Source organism: Trichomycterus rosablanca, chromosome 10 (assembly GCF_030014385.1).
Source record: "Trichomycterus rosablanca isolate fTriRos1 chromosome 10, fTriRos1.hap1, whole genome shotgun sequence".
Classification (NCBI taxonomy): Eukaryota; Metazoa; Chordata; class Actinopteri; order Siluriformes; family Trichomycteridae; genus Trichomycterus; species Trichomycterus rosablanca.
Genome location: NC_085997.1, coordinates 22,363,338 through 22,387,214, shown reverse-complemented (window position 1 = coordinate 22,387,214; position 23,877 = coordinate 22,363,338). Strand labels below are relative to the sequence as shown.

Below are 23,877 nucleotides of genomic sequence, written 5' to 3'. Positions count from 1 at the left end.
CTGCTGAAAAGCTTTATGGAGATGAAGATTTCATTTTTCAGCACGACCTGGCACCTGCTCACAGTGCCAAAACCACTGGTGAATGGTTTACTGACCATGGTATTACTGTGCTCAATTGGCCTGCCAACTCTCCTGACATGAACCCCATAGAGAATCTGTGGGATATTGTGAAGAGAAAGTTGAGAGACACAAGACCCAACACTCTGGATGAGCTTAAGGCTGCTATCGAAGCATCCTGGGCCTCCATAACACCTCAGCAGTGCCACAGGCTGATTGCCTCCATGCCACGCCGCATTGAAGCAGTCATTTCTGCAAAAGGATTCCCGACCGAGTATTGAGTGCATAACTGAACATAATTATTTGAAGGTTGACTTTTTTTGTATTAAAAACACTTTTCTGTTATTGGTCGGATGAAATATGCTAATTTTTTGAGAATTTTGGGTTTTCATGAGCTGTATGCCAAAATCATCAGTATTAAAACAATAAAAGACCTGAAATATTTCAGTTGGTGTGCAATGAATCTAAAATATATGAAAGTTTAATTTTTATCATTACATTATGGAAAATAATGAACTTTATCACAATATGCTAATTTTTTGAGAAGGACCTGTATATGTATATACAGTGAGTGGAGAGCGGATGGTGTTTTTTCTGTGTTTTCTTTATATTTTGTAAAATTCTATATTAAAATGGCCTCAAAGAATGTGCAGAGAAAGCATAGTGTTGAGTAAATAAAACAATCAATTACTATTTGTTGTTGTATAATTACTCCTGCCAGTAGCTGTCACTGTGTATCAGACAGAGGGGACAGTGAGTGAGAGAGAAGGAGGAATTCTTTCTTTCGTGCAATTACACCTACAAAATACAATACTATTGAAATAAAGAAGGAAATAATAGAGAATATGAGAGTTATTGTTTCTGGTAGATACATTTTTATAAAAAAAGAAGGAAATGTATTATGGTGTATGGTACAGCACAAGCACTGTACTGAAATGTGATGTGTGTTTATGTACAGTACAGTACTACTGTGTATTGTTGTTTATTATTGTTTATTACAGGAATATTTAAGATTAAGGGAAAATATACTTGTATTTATAACAAAAAAGACCATTTAAGACATTAGAAAGGTTAGGTAAGGGGGTGGTTTGGGAGGTCTGGCACGGATTAATTCTATTTACATTATTTCTTATGGGGAAAAATAGGTTTAACTAACAAACATTTTGACTTAAGAACAGCCCTTCGGAACCAATTAAATTCGTAAGTCAAGGGTTTACTGTACACTTCTCCAGGAGCATTACTCTGCCCAATAACGTCACATGTGTCTTGGTTGGAAATATGTGGAAGCTGGCTTGCAGTGTTTTAAAACTGGGGCAGCATGAATGCAAAAAGCATGAGTGGTACAAGACTTCCATTACAACAAAGAACTATTTTGATTGATTTATAACATTATTGTAACTCGTATCGTATTGATTGCATTATCACAAATATTCAAAGTGCTATATTGCTTACAAAAAAGCTTTCGAAGCTTTTCAGTGTTTGTGTGAACTCTGTTAGCGCTACAGGACATGAGTTATGATCTGGGCGAAAGATTCTGAAATTAAGCAACAACATTACGAACTTGAAAGCCAATGAACAGAAAAGTTACTTGTAAAAAATGTGAGCCTGTTTTCTTTGGCCGTTGTGGAGTACTTCAGAAGATCTGCGATTTCAAAACAAAGACATTTGTTCTGCATATGTTCAGCAACTCTACCAGTGATTAAAGCCCAGTTTCCTGTGTAATACTGAGCTCTAATTGCAGGCGTGCAAGGTATTACTGACCTTCACAAAGCAACCTGGCTATTATTAGGCCACTTGAGCCCGACAGTGTATAAAAGAGTAAAGAAACCCGACAAATAATCACTGCAAGCTCACTCAGCTCAACCTGATGGAAAATCTGATCTCTTACTCTCTGGGTTGGTTTGTGTACAAGCAGGTGTGTGTGTGTGTGTGTGTGTGTGTGTGTGTGTGTGTGTGTGTGTGTGTGTGTGTGTGGTGTTGACATGGTTCTGATTGGAAAAAAAAAGTTAAATAAGCATCTGGTACACAAAAAAGAGAAATCCTTCTCCTCTTACCACATGTGAAACCACAAATGTCTTTTCACCTGCAAAAACAAACCTCAACATCCTGTAGGACTGAACATGTTGCTTTACACAGCTGATACACACACACACAACAACCAACCACATTTACACTCTGTTTAGATTCATCCTGGATGACCCAATCACACATGATTAGCAGTAATTACTCATCCTAAAGATCAGTCAACCTGTTCACCTGCTCAAGAACAAGCACAACAAGGTAGGCTCGGGCCGCCTAGTCACCAGTGTTGCCAGGTCTGTGATTATCCCACATGCTGCTTTTAAACTGCCATGCAATGCTGCTGTAATAATTAGGAGTGTCAGAGTCTTATGCTATTCTCTGCCAATCTGGCATCTTACTATTAATGACATCATATAACATTTTAACTACATCATCTGTTTTTTATTTTTCTTCACCAAGAGTTGTAGCCTAGTGGTTAAGGTACTGGACTAGTGATCAGAGGATTGCTGGTTCAAACCCCACCACTGCCAGGTTGCCACTGTTGGGCCCTTAAGCAAGGCCCTTACCACTCAATTGCTTAGACTGTATACTGTAAGTCGCTTTGGATAAAAGCATCTACTAAATGCCAAAAATGTAAATGACAGAAATTTTAACCACCTGAGGTTGAAGCCTACAAGTTTGAGACAGCCATGCCAACAATACCACTGCTGCCAGATGTCATGAGGAGCTGCCTACTGACAACGTCTATTGTAAAAAGCATTACACAAATACATTTGACTTGAATATGTAATTCTTTTTTTCCCCCCCTTTCTCTCCCACTTTAGCGCATCCAATTTCTGCCCGTCAAACATCCTCTAACTAATTCTGGTCCACACTCCTGATTGGGGAGGACGAGGCTGCTCCACGCCCCCTCCGACACGTGCATAGCAATCTAACATCTTATCACCTACACTTGACGAGTGCAGTGCAGTACAGCGCTGTGTACGGAGAGCCACACCCTCTATCGCACTCCTTTCCCATCTCCGTGCAGGCGCCACCAACCAGCCAGCAGAGGTCGTAATCACACTAGTCTGAGAGAGAGTCCCAATCCGACTTAATCCCGCCCTATCTGAACAACAGGCCAATCGTTTTATTTTACTGTCAGTAATATAAAGAATATAAAAATATAAAAATTTGCATTTTTAGTTTAGTTTTTTTCATTTCATTTTTAACACCGCTGTATCCTGGACAGGGTCACGGTGGGTCCGATTCCACAAAGAAACAGTTACAGCAAGGCAGGAATACCGTGGACAGGGCAACAATCCATTGCTGGCCTTTTTATTACATCCTATTCATTTACTCTAAAACATGCACTTGTGGCCACTCCAGGTTGCCTCTTCTCATGTGCTTGATTCTAGCTTTCCATTTAAAGCAGATTGTGTTGAAGTCAGAAGCGCTGCTGTGAACCAAACTTACAGTACTGTAAGATTATTTGAAACTAAATCTTTATTAAATAATGACTTCCCACTCCTGAACTGTATTTTGTAGACTCGCATGCACACATTCATAATGCAAACCTGACTAGTGAATTAGTTCATGAGTTTGCTATGATTACAAAATGAAAATTACAAGCAATTGTGATGACACAGTCAAGGCATTGCAATGGACTGGCATAACCTGTGGGGTATGTTGCTGCATTGCACCCAGTAATTCCAGGGAAAGGGGGACCCACCATGACCCTGACCAGGATAAAGCAGTGGTAAAACAAGAAAATGACTAGTTCTGCTTATATTGTTCATGTTCAGCTTATTGTTCTACATTACCACAATGCTCACTACTAAGCTTGCTTTTAAGCTCAGTGATATTTTGATAGGACAGGGGTGGCACGGTGGCTTAGTGGGTAGCACTGTCGCCTCACAGCAAGAAGGTCCTGGGTTCGATCCCCAGGTGGGGCGGTCCGGATCCTTTCTGTGCGGAGTTTGCATGTTCTCCCCTTGTCCGCGTGGGTTTCCTCCCACAGTCCAAAAACATGCCACCAGGCTAATTGGAAACACTGAATTGTCCTATAAATACCTAGCCGCTAGATGCACAAACCAGTGCATTGTAGTGCCAGTCCCAAGCCCGGATGAATAGGGAGGGTTGTGTCAGGAGAGGCATCTGGCGTAAAAACTGTGCCAAATCCCGCCGGCGACCCCTAACGGGAAGAAGCCGGAAAATGCCGGCCCCCGTAATCGAAAAACGGGACAAAGGCTGAAGAACAAGAAGAAGATATTTTGATAGGACACTCGCTATATGCTTGTTGGTTATCTGTTAACTGGTGACTAATGACGGGCAGTTATTGGTTTGAAGAAAATGGCAAAATTTGCATGACCAGTATAAACATTAATATAATGTAAACTGGATTGAAAAATATTTCAAGTTGATTTCCGATTTCATTACGATTTTCTTTCTTTTTGTACTGCATTGGACACTTTTTCTCAAACAAGTGTGTGAAGGAATATGCACACAACTTTAACTATAACAAATGTCAAACTTTACATAAAATAATTACTTGGAATGTATTTTTGCAAATACATCCTTTATAAACACAGTCCCTGCTTTTGGTGCTCTTTATTGCAGTTGATCCTCAAAATAACTCCAGGCTGTTGGAATATAGGATCGCTTTACTTGCCATTTATTTTACGTAATGTAGTAGCTTCAGTGGCAGGCCTATATGTAAATCACATTTAATCTGACATTTATAACATTACTGTTCATTCAGGTGCCACTACAAACAGAAGAATGGTTGTGCCCTGGGCAGATCACCAGCATAATGGATGAGAAACTCTAGAACATCACAAAGAATAATGGAATTTAATGCTATTGAGCTTGATTCAGGTGAGCATTCCTGATCAAACGCAGCATTTTATAAGGTTTTGTTGGTAGCAATCTCAACAGCATGGTATAGGCAACATATAAAATAAGCTAAGGTTACACGCATTAAAGTTGTAATTATTAAAATTAATTTATATAAACTTAATACGTGCCTTAAAAATCTTTATTTAACACTATGTTAAACATGACTGCCCACTTGGTTTGTCAATCTGTTAGTTCGCAAAATTAAACTGGCAAGCTAGTATGGCTAATAAGACACATCAACTCACTGAGCTACAATAAAGTCAGCATCACTAAGGGTGTTTTCACTCCTATAGTTTGTTTGTTCTAGACCGAATCAAATTACATAGGGTTCATACAGAGAAAAATTCAACTGCACCAAAATGCATTAAGACAAACCATGTGAGAACGTTTAATCTACTTACTGGTCAGATCTGACTGAGGCAGCAACAAGAAAGGAAATACAGGATAAACGTATGTTTTTGACTAAAGCATATTTGAGAGGTAGAGGGGTGCTGATTTATGTGCTTAACAACAGATCGGCTAGTCAGTAATTATATACATTTAGTGCACATTCAAATCCTATTTTTAGGAAAGCTGGGACTTTTTCCTAAGCAATACTGTCGAAGGGCTCAAAGCTCACACACATTTAACAAAGGTTTCCAATCTTGACCTACACAGAATGAGGTTTCTCCATATTTCTTAAATCTTTTCACAATATTTTGTATAGCAGATGGTGACAGACATGAATTACATTTTCAATCATGCACTGAAAAAATGTTCCTTTTGAAATGATAGATAATTCTCGAATGTAATCTGGCCTCTCGTTAAAAAAAAAAAAAATAATAATAATAATAATACAATTGCAATTGCAAATATTCAAGCTCCCAAAGAAAATAAGGTTTATAACTCTATTATTGGTAATACTGCAACGTCACAATTATTCAACACTTACGTAATATTGCTGCTAGTCTGTATGAACTAAAGTTGGGTTACAATATGGGTAAACCATTGGCAATATAATAACCACCCTTAATTTGCTTCAGCTGTGATATGTTATATAAATACCACCCAGAGACGTGTTCAGGGCGTTGCAACCATAGTAAAAACTAATAAGAAGAAAGGGCAAAGATTATACAAGAGAGATGTCAGAAGCTTGTTGGAAAAATCTATCAAGGGAAAGTGTTCAACCAAGTACTGAGGCTGGGGTTTGAAAAATAGTAGACATTTGTCAAGAGAACTGGATGTTTTCCATTTTAACTTAATTAAATTTATCAATTAATGTTATTAACATTGCTTGCACATATAAATAAATATTATCTCTGTTTAGTAAGACTTGGAGTAGACTTTTACTAAAGTCAATACACATCAACATAGTACTTTTTATTATGAGGGGGGTTTCAATATTTGAGGGACAGTGGTAGCCTAGTGGGTAGAGCTTTGGGCTATCAACTGAAAGGTTGAGAGTTCGAATCCCAGCTCTGCCATGCAGCCACTGTTGGGCCCTTGAGCAAGGCGGCTGACCCTGTGCTCTGACCCCAGCTTCCAAACAAGCTGGGATAGGCAAAGAAAGAATTTCGTTGTACTGTACATGTATATGTATATATGACAAATAAAGGTATTCTATACTGTTCTATGTATTTCCAAATACATCTGTAGATGTACTGCAGTTGTAAGCCTACAAAGTATTAATGTCAAGCTGGGTCTCATTTAAGCTGCAAAAACGTTATAATAAATTGAAAACAGATAGCATAGTGTTCAAACTTTTTAACTTAAGAGCAGTTTTAATAAAATGTACATTTTACATTTACATTTTCAGCATTTAGGAGATGCTTTTATCCAAAGTGACTTACAGTACAGTTACAGTATACAGTCTAAGCAATTGAGGGTTAAGGGCCTTGCTCAAGGACCCAATAGCAACAACCTGGCAGTGGTGGGGCTAGAACCAGCAACCTTCTGATTACTAGTCCAGTACCTTAACTACTAGGCTACAACGTCCCATTTTGATACGAAGTTGCTGAAATTTAGCGTCTTGTCTTATGTTGACATTTTAGTTTTATAGCAAATATACCGGTCAATAAAACCACAAACACTACTGCAAATTGTGTCTTTTCTCAACAGGAGGTGACATGTTTTCTTTGTAATTAATACAAAACTCGAGGATGAAATGTATAAAACACAGACGTACACAAGCATGAGAACTTGCTAGAATAAATGTAAACAGACTGAGAAGACTGGGGGAAGCTTTGTAAAATTGCGGTTAATGTGGCATTAATCCAGGTGGTGAAGCTATCTGACTGTACAGTATTTATACAGATTATTACACCGTTTGTTGTTGTTGTTGTTGTTACAGAGAGGGAAGGAAAACAGTTGGAGCAGCTCTGTGTATTCTCATTGGCTGAAACACAGCAATAACACTGCACCAGAACCCAACTTGAGTTGTAGTTTCTGCAGAAAGCGCGCAAGTTCACCACAAAACAAGTATTACAACATTTCTCTCACCTTTTAATCATCTGCTCCTGTGCGCTAACAGCACCGTTCATACATTCACCTCAGCAGCATATTCATTTCTTAAGAAAAACGATAGCTGTTTAAAACTGCTTTTCTACAGCCATGTTGGACTAAACCATAACTCGCCAACAAGCGGGGGAGATTTTGCCACTGCGTGACTGTCAAATAAACAATTTTAGCATAAATACATATATTATTTATGAACATAAAACAGTAATGTTAAATGAAATAACACCATAAAAGTCAATTTTGGTCATTGCTACTTAATTATACGTTAAAGAACACAACCGTGAATAAACCCCTCTGAATGATAATAGTACTGCTCTAGCAACACAGTTCAACATGAAAAATGTAGCCAATCAGGACAGGCAAAAATGCATTTATCCAATCACGTATTTTATGAAATCTCAAACGCACCCGCCTACTTTCAGAGCCTGTATAAATACACAGACCCGCGAAAAATCTGACTGGACAGGACGTGTGTCAACTAAGTAGTAGTGAGTGTACATACATGTCATACAAGTCAGGTTTCATTAGTCGACAACTCAAATTAAAGACGAAAAACGTTTTAAAAGTTTTTAAATGAGTTTGTAGCTCCACTAATCTCTCCCCACCTCACAAATAAATGCAAAAGGTGGACCAGCCACTCTAAATTATGAGTATAATAAATAAAACTGGTTTCAAGGCTCCACGTCGTTAAGGTCATGACCTTGTCATGTTGATCATTGTATCTGCTTCCACTACCTATGGTTTGTCTGATCTGAGGGCATTTGACATGAAGTTTGGTTTGTTTGGTGGTGCAGCTTTGTATTACACCATACCAAGATAGTTACTGTAAAAAGCTAACTGTCAGATATTTTAAATACATGCAGATCTACTGTGTTAAAATACATTATTCTATCAGGAATTCTACTTGCTGAATAGTGGCTGAATACTATCCCAAATAGAAAATTAATAGCTTTATTGTGACACTACAGTATACGGCCACAAGTATGTGAGTCCCTCACATATTTATTCTTCAGCAGCAACCATTGCTAAATGATATATAAAATCAATATATATTAATATATGTCCATCTTTTTGCAACAGATTGGGAAAGGTTCCTGTGCACAAAGTATTGTTTATTGACCTTTTCATTCATCATCAGGGCCTGACCTCACAAATGCTGTTTTGACGGATTGAGCACACATTCACACAGACACGCTTTAACATCTTGTAAAAAAAAAAAAAGAGCCTTCACATGAGTAGAGGATGTTATAATTGCAAGGAGAGTTAGTTTGTTTGTTTATTAGGATTTTAACGTCATGTTTTACACTTTGGTTACATTCATGACAGAAACGGTAGTTATTCGTTACACAAGGTTAATCAGTTCACAAGGTTATATCGAACACAGCCATGGACAATTTTATGTCTCCAATTCACCTCACTTGCATGTCTTTTGACTGTGGGAGGAAACCGGAGCATCCGGAGGACACCCACACAGACATGGGGAGAACATGCAAACTCCACACGGAAAGGACCTTGCAAGGAGAGTAAGGCATAGAGCAACACCATAGTAATGGTAATGCCCTCAATTTTAAAATGGAATGTCCAACAAGCTTATTGTCAGATGTCAACATACTTTTGGTTGTAGTGTTTACACATGCGCACATGTACAGTGCAGTGAAATTTTCTTTAGAGCCATAAACTAGTTTTTATTACAAGGAATACTATTTCTTGATTGATGTTTAAACTGATGTTGATAAATAATGTTAAAAAAAAAATTATGTGTGCCAAACATCTGGAAGATAATTTCCACATCTTTAAAACATTGTCTATCCATCTGTCAGTCTTAATGACCATGCTGCTTGTTGTGGTTACTGTATGAGTGTGTGTGTTTGTTTAAATGCGTGTGTGTGTGTGTGTGTGTGTGTGTGTGTGTGTGTGTGTGTGTGTGTGTGTGTGTGTGTGTGTGTGGCGCACTGGATTATTTTCTTGCTTGTGTTAAATATGTATCTTACATCACATTTTTATAGTAAGGGTGGCTTGGTGGCGAAGCATCTTGTCTGAGTGCTGTATGGCACCTATGGCCCAGTGTTTGAACTTCACCTCAAGCCACTGTCTGTGAGGAGTTTGGTCTGTTCTCCTCATGTCCAAATGGGTTTTCTTTGTAAATGGGTATTGTTCAGAAATCAGGTTATTTCTGCTTTTAATCAGGCTCACCATAGTATAATTACTGAAGATGAATGAATGAATGTATTTTTAACAGTAGTTTGAGTCCTGTAAACAACTCTTTCTCTGTTTTTCTACATCTGGCAGTAGGTAATAGGATTTTATAGCTGTGTGTTTTTAAGAGAAGACATTTGGATGTACTTGTCTGTGAAATCTGTCATTGCCAGCACCACTAAGACAGAAAGAGTGAGTCAGTGTGGTGAAAAGTGTTCCACAGGTTCAGTAGCTTAAATAACTTCAGCTGCTATCAACTGCTATTAATCATTGCTGAAATGCATGTTAAATTCATAGTTCAGAAAACTGACTATTCTAAAACATTCCCTCAATGTATTTTTTACCAAATAGTTTTATTTGCATATAAACAAGGTAGGTGCTAAGGTGGCACAGTGGTTAAATACACTAACCCACTACTGCTGAAATCTGGAATTTGGTGTGGTGTCTACCCAAACGTGATGGTTAAATACACTAACCCACTACTGCTGAAATCCCAAGCCAGGATAAAATAGGGAGGGTTGCATCATGAAGGGCAGCCAGTGTAAAAACTGTGCCAAATCAGGAATGCAGACCAGAATGATCCTCTGTGGCGACCCATACATACAGCAGCCAAAAGCAAACATTAAAAAAAAACAATAACACTGACTGTTGGTCCTACAACACTGAACACAAAGTAATTGTATTTACAAAAGCAGACACTCTGCTGCCACAGCAGTTTATTACCCTAAACACCAGGTTTGAACCACAGTGGTGCTATAGGCTGGTCGGGCATCTACACAGACATGATTGGCTATGTCTGAGGGGGGGATGGCCCAAGTCTTGCAAATCTGTGTATATACTAAAAAAAAACATGAAACTGGAACAGTACTATCATCCAACTTAACCGTCAATTGCTCAGACTGTATACTGTAACTGTAATGTAAGTCACTTTGGATAAAGCAATAAAGGGCAAGCCGTAGCCTAGTGGTTGGGTACTGGACTAGTAACCAGAAGGTCGTTGGTTCAAGCCCCACCACTGCCAGGTTGCTGCCGCTGGGCCCTTGAGCAAGGCCCTTAACCCTCAATTGTTCAGACTGTATACTGTAACTATAATGTAAGTCGCTTTGGATAAAGGCGTCTGCTAAATGCCGAAAATGTAAAATGTAAATAAAGGCATCTGCTAAATGCCAAAAATGTAAATGTATCCATCCAATTAAATGCCAAAAATGTAAATGTAAATGATACCAAATCATGTTCAGAGATGTTAATAATAACTGCTACCATGCTAGTATGGAGAACCTACACCCTCTTTGCTTTCAATTTTCACTCTTTTGGACAATTTCCACAAGATTATGGAATGTGTCTGTGGGAATTTGTGCCTGTTCAGTTAAAAAAGCAATTAAAATACCAGGTACTGATGAGAAGACTGGGCTTGCGATTACGTTTCGGCTGATCTTAAAAGTGTTGAGGATTAAGGGCAAAGCTCTGTGCAGGCCATTGGAGTTTCTCTGTACCAAACATAATAAAACCATGTGTTCATGTCCAGGTTTGTCACGCTCAAACACATACTTTTGGCCGTATAGTGTAATTTTAGTGTCAGCAATAATATAGTGTCAACTTAAGACAATTTGAGGTGTGTATTGAGTTTGGTAGGTTGTTTGCATGTGCATATGTTCGGGTAACTACAAGCTTCTAGTACTTTTTAGCAACAATAATCTTCAAAACTAATAAAAAAACTAAGACGCCAATTTCAGACAGAAACAAAGTCTTGGCTGTTTGATTACAGTGTAAACTTAAAACTATATAAACAGGCTGTCCAGTGGCAAAGGACACTTTAGGCAATCTAACATTTCTGAATACAAAAATGTATTTGACCCTAAAACTAGGTATTTACTTAATTTTTCCTCTTTATTTAGCTGTATATGATTCAGTGTATGGTATGCCACAGATCAGCACTTAAAATAAGTTAACAACATTTACGTACTAAATCTTACCTCTTCAGTGTGTAAGTTAAATGTCCACTTTCTTCTTGCTGTATTCCTGGTATCCCATTCCCACGTTTTCTTTAGTGGAGGTGCAGCCCCACTGTGAATGTGGTAAAAAGTGCAGTAACAGTATTTTTTCTGTTTACCCTGTTACCTTTCATCCTAGCAATCGTCCACTGCACAGCACAAGTTATGAGGTGAGAGGTTGGACATGTAGACAGTTATTGCTTTTCATGCACCACTGACCCTTTTATTATCTCCTGTGTATGTGTGTGTAGGTGTTTAAATGCTGCCTGCAAATTTAACTGTGACCTCATATCCATCACAGATGGATTATAAATGTTTTTCTTTTTACCCTCATCACAGAACTGTAAATGTATACAGGTCTGGCTCACCAGAACGTCTTTCCATGTTCTACTTTTGTGTTTTCCTTCTTTAAACGGCATGACATCCTGTTCAGGGTGTGGTCCTGTCTTGCCACAGTATAAGCTCCGTATCCATCCAATTAACTATAAAATAATATATAATATTATATTAACTTTAATAATTTAATGTTATTATTATATTTAATCTTATACCAGTGTTTTAAAAGGGTGTTTTAAATATACATTGGATTCAGAAAGTATTTATTAGGATTTTAACATCATGTTTTACACAAGATTCATCAGTTTACAAGTTTAATGTCAAACACAGTCATGTAAATTTTTTTATCTCCAATTCACCTCACTTGCATGTTTTTGGACTGTGGGAGGAAACCCACACAGACACAGGGAGAACATGAAAAATTTGTATCTCCAGTTCACCTCACTTGCATGTCTTTGGAAACCCACATAGACACAGGGAGAACATGCAAACTCTACACAGAAAGGACTCTGACCGCCCCACCTGGAGATCGAACCCATTGTTTTCAAAGTTTAATGTTTAAAGTTAATGTAATCAACCAAAAGCTTTGAAATGATTGGACATAGTTTAAAAAAGGCACTCATCTGGGTCTAAAGGGGCCCACAATTTACACTGCAGGACAAAAACCAAGCTATGAAGTGCAACAAATTGTCTGTTGATCTCCTGGATAAAAGTGTGACATATATATATACAGGGGTTGGACAAAATAACTGAAACACCTGTCATTTTAGTGTGGGAGGTTTCATGGCTAAATTGGACCAGTCTGGTGGCCAATCTTCATTAATTGCACATTGCACCAGTAAGAGCAGAGTGTGAAGGTTCAATTAGCAGGGTAAGAGCACAGTTTTGCTCAAAATATTGCAATGCACACAACATTATGGGTGACATACCAGAGTTCAAAAGAGGACAAATTGTTGGTGCACGTCTTGCTGGCGCATCTGTGACCAAGACAGCAATTCTTTGTGATGTATCAAGAGCCACGGTATCCAGGGTAATGTCAGCATACCACCAAGAAGGACAAACCACATCCAACAGGATTAACTGTGGACGCAAGAGGAAGCTGTCTGAAAGGGATGTTCGGGTGCTAACCCGGATTGTATCCAAAAAACATAAAACCACGGCTGCCCAAATCACGGCAGAATTAAATGTGCACCTCAACTCTCCTGTTTCCACCAGAACTGTCAGTCGGGAGCTCCACAGGGTCAATATACACGGCCGGGCTGCTATAGCCAAACCTTTGGTCACTCGTGCCAATGCCAAACATCGGTTTCAATGGTGCAAGGAGCGCAAATCTTGGGCTGTGGACAATGTGAAACATGTATTGTTCTCTGATGAGTCCACCTTTACTGTTTTCCCCACATCCGGGAGAGTTACGGTGTGGAGAAGCCCCAAAGAAGCGTACCACCCAGACTGTTGCATGCCCAGAGTGAAGCATGGGGGTGGATCAGTGATGGTTTGGGCTGCCATATCATGGCATTCCCTTGGCCCAATACTTGTGCTAGATGGGCGCGTCACTGCCAAGGACTACCGAACCATTCTGGAGGACCATGTGCATCCAATGGCGGTGCCGTGTATCAGGATGACAATGCACCAATACACACAGCAAGACTGGTGAAAGATTGGTTTGATGAACATGAAAGTGAAGTTGAACATCTCCCATGGCCTGCACAGTCACCAGATCTAAATATTATTGAGCCACTTTGGGGTGTTTTGGAGAAGCGAGTCAGGAAACGTTTTCCTCCACCAGCATCACGTAGTGACCTGGCCACTATCCTGCAAGAAGAATGGCTTAAAATCCCTCTGACCACTGTGCAGGACTTGTATATGTCATTTCCAAGACGAATTGACGCTGTATTGGCCGCAAAAGGAGGCCCTACACCATACTAATACATTATTGTGGTCTAAAACCAGGTGTTTCAGTTATTTTGTCCAACCCCTGTATATATACAGTGTATCACAAAAGTGAGTACACCCCTCACATTTCTGCAGATATTTAAGTATATCTTTTCATGGGACAACACTGACAAAATGACACTTTGACACAATGAAAAGTAGTCTGTGTGCAGCTTATATAACAGTGTAAATTTATTCTTCCCTCAAAATAACTCAATATACAGCCATTAATGTCTAAACCACCGGCAACAAAAGTGAGTACACCCCTAAGAGACTACACCCCTAAATGTCCAAATTGAGCACTGCTTGTCATTTTCCCTCCAAAATGTCATGTGATTTGTTAGTGTTACTAGGTCTCAGGTGTGCATAGGGAGCAGGTGTGTTCAATTTAGTAGTACAGCTCTCACACTCTCTCATACTGGTCACTGAAAGTTCCAACATGGCACCTCATGGCAAAGAACTCTCTGAGGATCTTAAAAGACGAATTGTTGCGCTACATGAAGATGGCCAAGGCTACAAGAAGATGGCCAACACCCTGAAACTGAGCTGCAGCACAGTGGCCAAGATCATCCAGCGTTTTAAAAGAGCAGGGTCCACTCAGAACAGACCTCGCGTTGGTCGTCCAAAGAAGCTGAGTGCACGTGCTCAGCGTCACATCCAACTGCTGTCTTTGAAAGATAGGCGCAGGAGTGCTGTCAGCATTGCTGCAGAGATTGAAAAGGTGGGGGGTCAGCCTGTCAGTGCTCAGACCATACGCCGCACACTACATCAAATTGGTCTGCATGGCTGTCACCCCAGAAGGAAGCCTCTTCTGAAGTCTCTACACAAGAAAGCCCGCAAACAGTTTGCTGAAGACATGTCAACAAAGGACATGGATTACTGGAACCATGTCCTATGGTCTGATGAGACCAAGATTAATTTGTTTGGTTCAGATGGTCTCAAGCATGTGTGGCGGCAATCAGGTGAGGAGTACAAAGATAAGTGTGTCATGCCTACAGTCAAGCATGGTGGTGGGAATGCCATGGTCTGGGGCTGCATGAGTGCAGCAGGTGTTGGGGAGTTACATTTCATTGAGGGACACATGAACTCCAATATGTACTGTGAAATACTGAAGCAGAGCATGATCCCCTCCCTCCGGAAACTGGGTCGCAGGGCAATGTTCCAGCATGATAATGACCCCAAACACACCTCTAAGACGACCACTGCTTTATTGAAGAGGCTGAGGGTAAAGGTGATGGACTGGCCAAGCATGTCTCCAGACCTAAACCCAATAGAACATCTTTGGGGCATCCTCAAGCGGAAGGTGGAGGAGCGCAAAGTCTCGAATATCCGCCAGCTCCGTGATGTCGTCATGGAGGAGTGGAAAAGCATTCCAGTGGCAACCTGTGAAGCTCTGGTAAACTCCATGCCCAGGAGAGTTAAGGCAGTTCTGGGAAATAATGGTGGCCACACAAAATATTGACACTTCAGGAACTTTCACTAAGGGGTGTACTCACTTTTGTTGCCGGTGGTTTAGACATTAATGGCTGTATATTGAGTTATTTTGAGGGAAGAATAAATTTACACTGTTATATAAGCTGCACACAGACTACTTTTCATTGTGTCAAAGTGTCATTTTGTCAGTGTTGTCCCATGAAAAGATATACTTAAATATCTGCAGAAATGTGAGGGGTGTACTCACTTTTGTGATACACTGTATATATATATATATATATATATATATATATATATATATATATACAGTGTATCACAAAAGTGAGTACACCCCTCACATTTCTGCAAATATTTTATTATATCTTTTCATGGGACAACACTATAGAAATAAAACTTGGATATAACTTAGAGTAGTCAGTGTACAACTTGTATAGCAGTGTAGATTTACTGTCTTCTGAAAATAACTCAACACACAGCCATTAATGTCTAAATGGCTGGCAACATAAGTGAGTACACCCCACAGTGAACATGTCCAAATTGTGCCCAAAGTGTCAATATTTTGTGTGACCACCATTATTATCCAGCACTGCCTTAACCCTCCTGGGCATGGAATTCACCAGAGCTGCACAGGTTGCTACTGGAATCCTCTTCCACTCCTCCATGATGACATCACGGAGCTGGTGGATGTTAGACACCTTGAACTCCTCCACCTTCCACTTGAGGATGCGCCACAGGTGCTCAATTGGGTTTAGTCCATCACCTTTATCTTCAGCTTCCTCAGCAAGGCAGTTGTCATCTTGGAGGTTGTGTTTGGGGTCGTTATCCTGTTGGAAAACTGCCATGAGGCCCAGTTTTCGAAGGGAGGGGATCATGCTCTGTTTCAGAATGTCACAGTACATGTTGGAATTCATGTTTCCCTCAATGAACTGCAGCTCCCCAGTGCCAGCAACACTCATGCAGCCCAAGACCATGATGCTACCACCACCATGCTTGACTGTAGGCAAGATACAGTTGTCTTGGTACTTCTCACCAGGGCGCCGCCACACATGCTGGACACCATCTGAGCCAAACAAGTTTATCTTGGTCTCGTCAGACCACAGGGCATTCCAGTAATCCATGTTCTTGGACTGCTTGTCTTCAGCAAACTGTTTGTGGGCTTTCTTGTGCGTCAGCTTCCTTCTGGGATGACGACCATGCAGACCGAGTTGATGCAGTGTGCGGCGTATGGTCTGAGCACTGACAGGCTGACCTCCCACGTCTTCAACCTCTGCAGCAATGCTGGCAGCACTCATGTGTCTATTTTTTAAAGCCAACCTCTGGATATGACGCCGAACACGTGGACTCAACTTCTTTGGTCGACCCTGGCGAAGCCTGTTCCGAGTGGAACCTGTCCTGGAAAACTGCTGTATGACCTTGGCCACCATGCTGTAGCTCAGTTTCAGGGTGTTAGCAATCTTCTTATAGCCCAGGCCATCTTTGTAGAGAGCAACAATTCTATTTCTCACATCCTCAGAGAGTTCTTTGCCATGAGGTGCCATGTTGAATATCCAGTGGCCAGTATGAGAGAATTGTACCCAAAACACCAAATTTAACAGCCCTGCTCCCCATTTACACCTGGGACCTTGACACATGACACCAGGGAGGGACAACGACACATTTGGGCACAATTTGGACATGTTCACTGTGGGGTGTACTCACTTATGTTGCCAGCTATTTAGACATTAATGGCTGTGTGTTGAGTTATTTTCAGAAGACAGTAAATCTACACTGCTATACAAGCTGTACACTGACTACTCTAAGTTATATCCAAGTTTCATGTCTATAGTGTTGTCCCATGAAAAGATATAATAAAATATTTGCAGAAATGTGAGGGGTGTACTCACTTTTGTGATACACTGTATATATATATATATATTATTTTTTTTTTTTTTTTTTTTTTTTTCCCCCAGAGTTTTTTCTGACTTTTTATTATTATTATTGTTTTACACTGTACTTTTTATTGTCTATTTTTTGTACTGAGTGCTTTACTGTCCCTTCGCTGCTGCAACACTGTGAATTTCCCCACTGTGGGACTAATAAAGGATTATCTTATATATATATATACATAGATAGATAGACAGACAGATAGATAGATAGATAAGTGTAAGAACATAAACCACAGTGGCCTCAATTGTTGGCCTCAATAATTGTGAAACTGTTATTTATTACCTTTAATCTTTCTAAAATTGGGCAGTCTAGTCAAATTGGGTATCAGGGTAAGATGGGTCTTAGTCAGGGAGGTAAGGAAAAAAATAAACAACAATCACTATAAAAGAGCTCCAAATGTTTACTGAATGGACAATCCTCTCTGTAACATATTGGATGGATAACCTTCTCTGTCCATTTGTGGCAAGTTTAAGCCACTGTTGAGCTGAGTTTACTAATCAACAGTAAAGGCCATTTTCTCGTCTGGTGGGACAAAAATTTATTGAACTCTTTGGGCAGACGAGCAACTCTAGAATCTGGCACAACAAACACTGCATCACACATCACTGGGCTAATACCTTACATAATCTTTGATGTAAAACATGGTGATAGTAGCATCATGCTATGAGAATGAATGAATGCAGCAAAATACAGGAACATCCTTGAAGAAAACCTCCTCCACTTCAGATGCTTCACATAGAGTTGATAGAGAAGACTGAAGCATTTCATTATTTATTATTAATTAATTAATTATTTATTATTTATTAATTAAACTACAGAAACATAACCACTAAATTGAAGGGACCAGCCTTGAGGCTTGTTAAGAAGCAGTGAGAGAATGACTAGCCTCCAGTATATTGTCTGGAAAAAATAAAAATGTACCAAAACCTCTAAATATCTCTTGTACTCACTTCATGTCAGGTATGTTCTATGCAACGCATCCAATGCGGGAGTTCGCCTCCAAAAACACAGTAGATAAACCAAACTTGTTATTGTGTTAGTAAATCTTTTGATTTTTCCAGGTGATCACACAACTGAGCAGTGGAAAAGCTGACAGTTCCAACATACACACAATGTTAGCTCTGGTTCTGAGGTTAAATAGATTTGTGCTGAGAAGTATAACTTGGCTCAACCAGCCCACTACATATCTTGTTCTATTAAGAACACATTGAACATACTGACAATGCCTTTGAAGAACACTGCAATTAGCCTTCTGGTGATCATAGGGTAATGTAGACTATGCACTCATCAACAAGAGTCCTACACTACACATTTCATTTATCATCAAAACAGTGTCTTATTACAAAATAATACTTCACTGTGATAACTGAATATGTGTGCTGAGATATAGGAGAAACACATGAAGGAATATTAAAACAAAAGCTTAATAAATGAGATGTGGGTTAAGAAAATACATAGAGAGCATGAATAGGGTCTTTAAAACATGATAAGGCTCAACAACTACAGAAGAGTATGCATAATGTATAAGGGTGCATAATATTTCTCTTTTGGCTGTTCCCATATTTAGAGGTTTGGCACAGCAATCATTCTGGTTTACATACCTGATTTGGCACAGTTTTCATGCTGGATGCCCTTCCTGGCACAACCCTCCTTTTTTATCCGTGCCTGGGACCAACACTAAGAACACACTGACAAGGCTACCCCGTCTCCCTCAAACATAGCCAATCATGTCTGTTTAGACGCCTGACTGGCTGAAAGCACCACTGAGATTGAAACAGATTTCAGTGGTAGTGGGCTAGCAAATTTGACCACTACACTAAGCACCCACTTCATGATTAATATATAATATGAGGGTTCTTCAAAAAGGTTCTGCACTTTTTTAAAAACAAATTACATCGCTTTTCTACATAGTCACCTTCCGATGCATTTTTCCTAGCGTCATACCAACTTTTTAATGCCATCAGCAAAAAATTTTTTGGTTGAGCACGTAGCCACTGATGCACCACTGCTTTCACATCATCATCACATTAAAATCTTCTTCCTCTTAAAGCTCCATAAAGCTTCTTTGAGCTCTCTTTTAATCTCTCAGACACGACCAATTACTTCTCCTCCTGCCCTCACCGTTTCCAATAAAAATATAAAAGTGCAGAAACTTTTTAAAAATCCCTCGTATATAATATACCAAACTCACTGTCATGCTCTAAATGTATACAATTTACTGCTTCGTACTAGTTAGGGTCACTGTGGAATCTGGAAATACTGGAAATACATGTACATTCTGTATAGGCTACCAATCCATGGCAAGGCAACACACTGAAAAGTTGACCACCACTGGCCAAAATGCAATTTCTACATGTTTTGTAAGTTTAAATCTGAGTACCCAGAGGAAACCCTTAACAACATAGAAAAACATGCAAAAGTTCTCATAGACAGACCCAAGGCATAGATTAAACTTAGTGGTTCATATTATTAGAAATTCCTTGTGTAGCATAAGCTTAAAATAACTTTCTGCAAGCCCAACGATGAGAAACAAACATGATGAAAAATTAACAACTTGTCAAATTGTGTTGTGTGCACTACACTTTGCCTGGTCTAAATTGAAAGTCTTTTCAGTCAAAGCTCACTTAAAATAGAAGAGCACACAATAAACATTTATGTAAAACACATTTTTAATAAATGCATTAGTTTGCAGTTCTTCACTGAAACTCCAAAGATTTATAATTTGTCCTTTTGAACATACATACCACAAAGCCTTAGAGAAATCATATAACTGGAATAACCTTTCAATATACTGCTCTACTGTATAAAAATGGGATTATAAAATACAAAGAAAGCTTTTGTATGACTGTCTCATGACTTCTTCTTCCTAAAGCCATGGTCACTGTAGAAATTTGCAGTTAATGTGATTTGTAAGTCTTGGCTGTGCAAACCCTTACAATTGGCCATGTCTGAGGGACATACAGTGTATCACAAAAGTGAGTACACCCCTCACATTTCTGCAGATATTTAAGTATATCTTTTCATGGGACAACACTGACAAAATGACACTTTGACACAATGAAAAGTAGTCTGTGTGCAGCTTATATAACAGTGTAAATTTATTCTTCCCTCAAAATAACTCAATATACAGCCATTAATGTCTAAACCACTGGCAACAAAAGTGAGTACACCCCTAAGAGACTACACCCCTAAATGTCCAAATTGAGCACTGCTTGTCATTTTTCCTCCAAAATGTCATGTGACTCGTTAGTGTTACTAGGTCTCAGGTGTGCATAGGGAGCAGGTGTGTTCAATTTAGTAGTACAGCTCTCACACTCTTTCATACTGGTCACTGAAAGTTCCAACATGGCACCTCATGGCAAAGAACTCTCTGAGGATCTTAAAAGACGAATTGTTGCGCTACATGAAGATGGCCAAGGCTACAAGAAGATTGCCAACACCCTGAAACTGAGCTGCAGCACAGTGGCCAAGATCATCCAGCGTTTTAAAAGAGCAGGGTCCACTCAGAACAGACCTCGCGTTGGTCGTCCAAAGAAGCTGAGTGCACGTGCTCAGCGTCACATCCAACTGCTGTCTTTGAAAGATAGGTGCAGGAGTGCTGTCAGCATTGCTGCAGAGATTGAAAAGGTGGGGGGTCAGCCTGTCAGTGCTCAGACCATACGCCGCACACTACATCAAATTGGTCTGCATGGCTGTCACCCCAGAAGGAAGCCTCTTCTGAAGTCTCTACACAAGAAAGCCCCCAAACAGTTTGCTGAAGACATGTCAACAAAGGACATGGATTACTGGAACCATGTCCTATGGTCTGATGAGACCAAGATTAATTTGTTTGGTTCAGATGGTCTTAAGCATGTGTGGCGGCAATCAGGTGAGGAGTACAAAGATAAGTGTGTCATGCCTACAGTCAAGCATGGTGGTGGGAATGCCATGGTCTGGGGCTGCATGAGTGCAGCAGGTGTTGGGGAGTTACATTTCATTGAGGGACACATGAACTCCAATATGTACTGTGAAATACTGAAGCAGAGCATGATCCCCTCCCTCCGGAAACTGGGTCGCAGGGCAGTGTTCCAGCATGATAATGACCCCAAACACACCTCTAAGACGACCACTGCTTTATTGAAGAGGCTGAGGGTAAAGGTGATGGACTGGCCAAGCATGTCTCCAGACCTAAACCCAATAGAACATCTTTGGGGCATCCTCAAGCGGAAGGTGGAGGAGCGCAAAGTCTCGAATATCCGCCAGCTCCGTGATGTCATCATGGAGGAGTGGAAAAGCATTCCAGTGGCAACCTGTGAAGCTCTGGTAAACTCCATGCCCAGGAGAGTTAAGGCAGTTCTGGGAAATAATGGTGGCCACACAAAATATTGACACTTCAGGAACTTTCACTAAGGGGTGTACTCACTTTTGTTGCCGGTGGTTTAGACATTAATGGCTGTATATTGAGTTATTTTGAGGGAAGAATAAATTTACACTGTTATATAAGCTGCACACAGACTACTTTTCATTGTGTCAAAGTGTCATTTTGTCAGTGTTGTCCCATGAAAAGATATACTTAAATATCTGCAGAAATGTGAGGGGTGTACTCACTTTTGTGATACACTGTATATCATAATTAAAAATGTTGCATTTGTATATTTTGTAATAGCAGAAAATGCTGTGTAATGCCAGCACATTGAAAAATAAAGCATTATTTACCATCAGTGCCATTTCTGAAGTGCCTAGGAAGTAGAATATAATGTTGTCCTTACTAGTTTGTATTAGGAAGACATTCAAGATTATGCCACCACACTCATTCCTGGAAGCTCTTCCACTATATGATGGGCATTTTTTTTTTTCAATACATTTTCTCCCCATTTTCTTCCCAATCTTCTTCCCAATCTAGCGCACTCAATTTTGTCTTCCACTGCTGAGAGATACCAGATTGCATCCAAGGAGAGCACGTCACTATGCACAGCCCTCCTTTTCTCGACCCTGCACTTTGCACAGGCCTCTCTTCCACCAATCAGGGTCCTTACACAGCGTATATAGACCCACCCACCCACACATAGTCCGGCCCCCACCCTGCAGATATGGTGGCCAATTAGTATCTGCTGCAGGCACTGCCAATTATGCTCACTAGATGGCGCCCAGCCGACCGGTGGCAACACCGAGTTTCGAACCGAGGAGTTCAGAAACTCTGTGCTGGTGTGCAAGTGGAATATCCCGTTGCTCCAGCTGGGTGCCCTTGATGGGCATTATGACTTTTCATTAGTGGCTCACTGTTGCCTCACAGGAAGAAGGTCCTGGGTTCGAATCCCAGGTGGAGTCGTCCGGGTCCTTTCTGTGTGGAGTTTGCATGTTCTCCCCGTGTCTGTGTGGGTTTCCTTTGGGAGCTCCGGTTTCCTCCCACATTTCAAAGACATGCTTCAGGTTAATTGGAGATACAAAATTGTCCATGACTGTGTTTGACTTGAACTGATGAATCTTGTGTAATGAGTAACTACCTGTCTTGTCATGAATGGAACCAAAGTAAAAGATGACGATAAAATCCTAATAAATAAATAAATATAAATAAATATCATTAGTCCTGAATTATTTTCTTCAGTTCTTTTCTTCTGAATAACGTATTTTAATAATGTGCTGAGGTCATACATTTTTTTCTAATACCAAATGTGACAAACAGTAAGCAACCATAAAACCATCTTTTCATGTCCCCAAATGACCAGTGCTCCACTTGGCTAATGGCATTGTTTAAAGTGTTCCTCTTAAAATATTAAATTATTTTCCAGTTTTTTGTGACTGATGTTTCTTAAGCTCTTAATATTTGGCCTTTAATGGGTGTCAGAATTGCAGCTCTGTTCAAGGACAAACTGCAGAACAGGAAGTGAGTCATAATGAGCTTGTTCTTGCAAATAGCAGAATTTGACATGGTGATCTCGTCTTTAAAACATTCCATTGTTGGACCAGTGCAATACTCGAGAATAGTTTCAGCATTATTTAATTCATAACTGCACTCTGTGCTGCTGGAAGATCACACCTAAATACACGACTGCGTGCAACTCATGCTTACTATCACCAACAATTTCTTTGGCTTTTACTTTAAATGATATAGTATATTTTTTTAATAGACTGTGACCCCTGCAACACTCTTAAAAAAGTTGGGTCATGGGCAAAATATCTTTTATGTTACTGGTTACTCTTACTGGTAAAGTTTTTCGAAAAGTTTTACAATTAACTGGTAACAGGTGAAGTCATCAAGACTGAGTATAAAACAAGCATCTACGAAAGGCTCAGTCAGCAATCAAGGCAGGGTCGTGGTTCATCACTTCGTACTAAACGTCATGAGAGAACTGTCAGTCAGTTCAAAGACAACATTTCTCAGTATAAGACTGCAAAGATTTTAGGTCTAGGGAAAATCTTGGTGCCTAAGGACAAAAACTGCTGTGACCACTGAGCCCCAGGCAGCATTGTTTGAGAAACAGCCATGCTACTGTGATGGACATATAGCCACATGGGCTCGTGAGTACTTTAGAAAATCGTTATCACTCCACCTCCGCATCAAGAAATGCCACCTGAAACTGTTTTATGCAAAGGGGAAGCCATATATTCATTTTGCACAGAAACACCGGCA

At 39.9% G+C, this 23,877-nt stretch overlaps 1 protein-coding gene across 1 annotated transcript in view; it reads right to left on the bottom strand.

The window, feature by feature from the left end:
* Positions 1-7,484, bottom strand: part of znf438 (zinc finger protein 438) — a 90,864-nt gene extending 83,380 nt beyond the window's left edge. Inside the window, exon 1 of the mRNA XM_063003687.1 lies at positions 7,435-7,484. The gene's annotated coding sequence lies outside the window, so the exon portion shown is untranslated. The remainder of the gene's footprint in view (positions 1-7,434) is intronic.
* Positions 7,485-23,877: the final 16,393 nt, after the last annotated feature.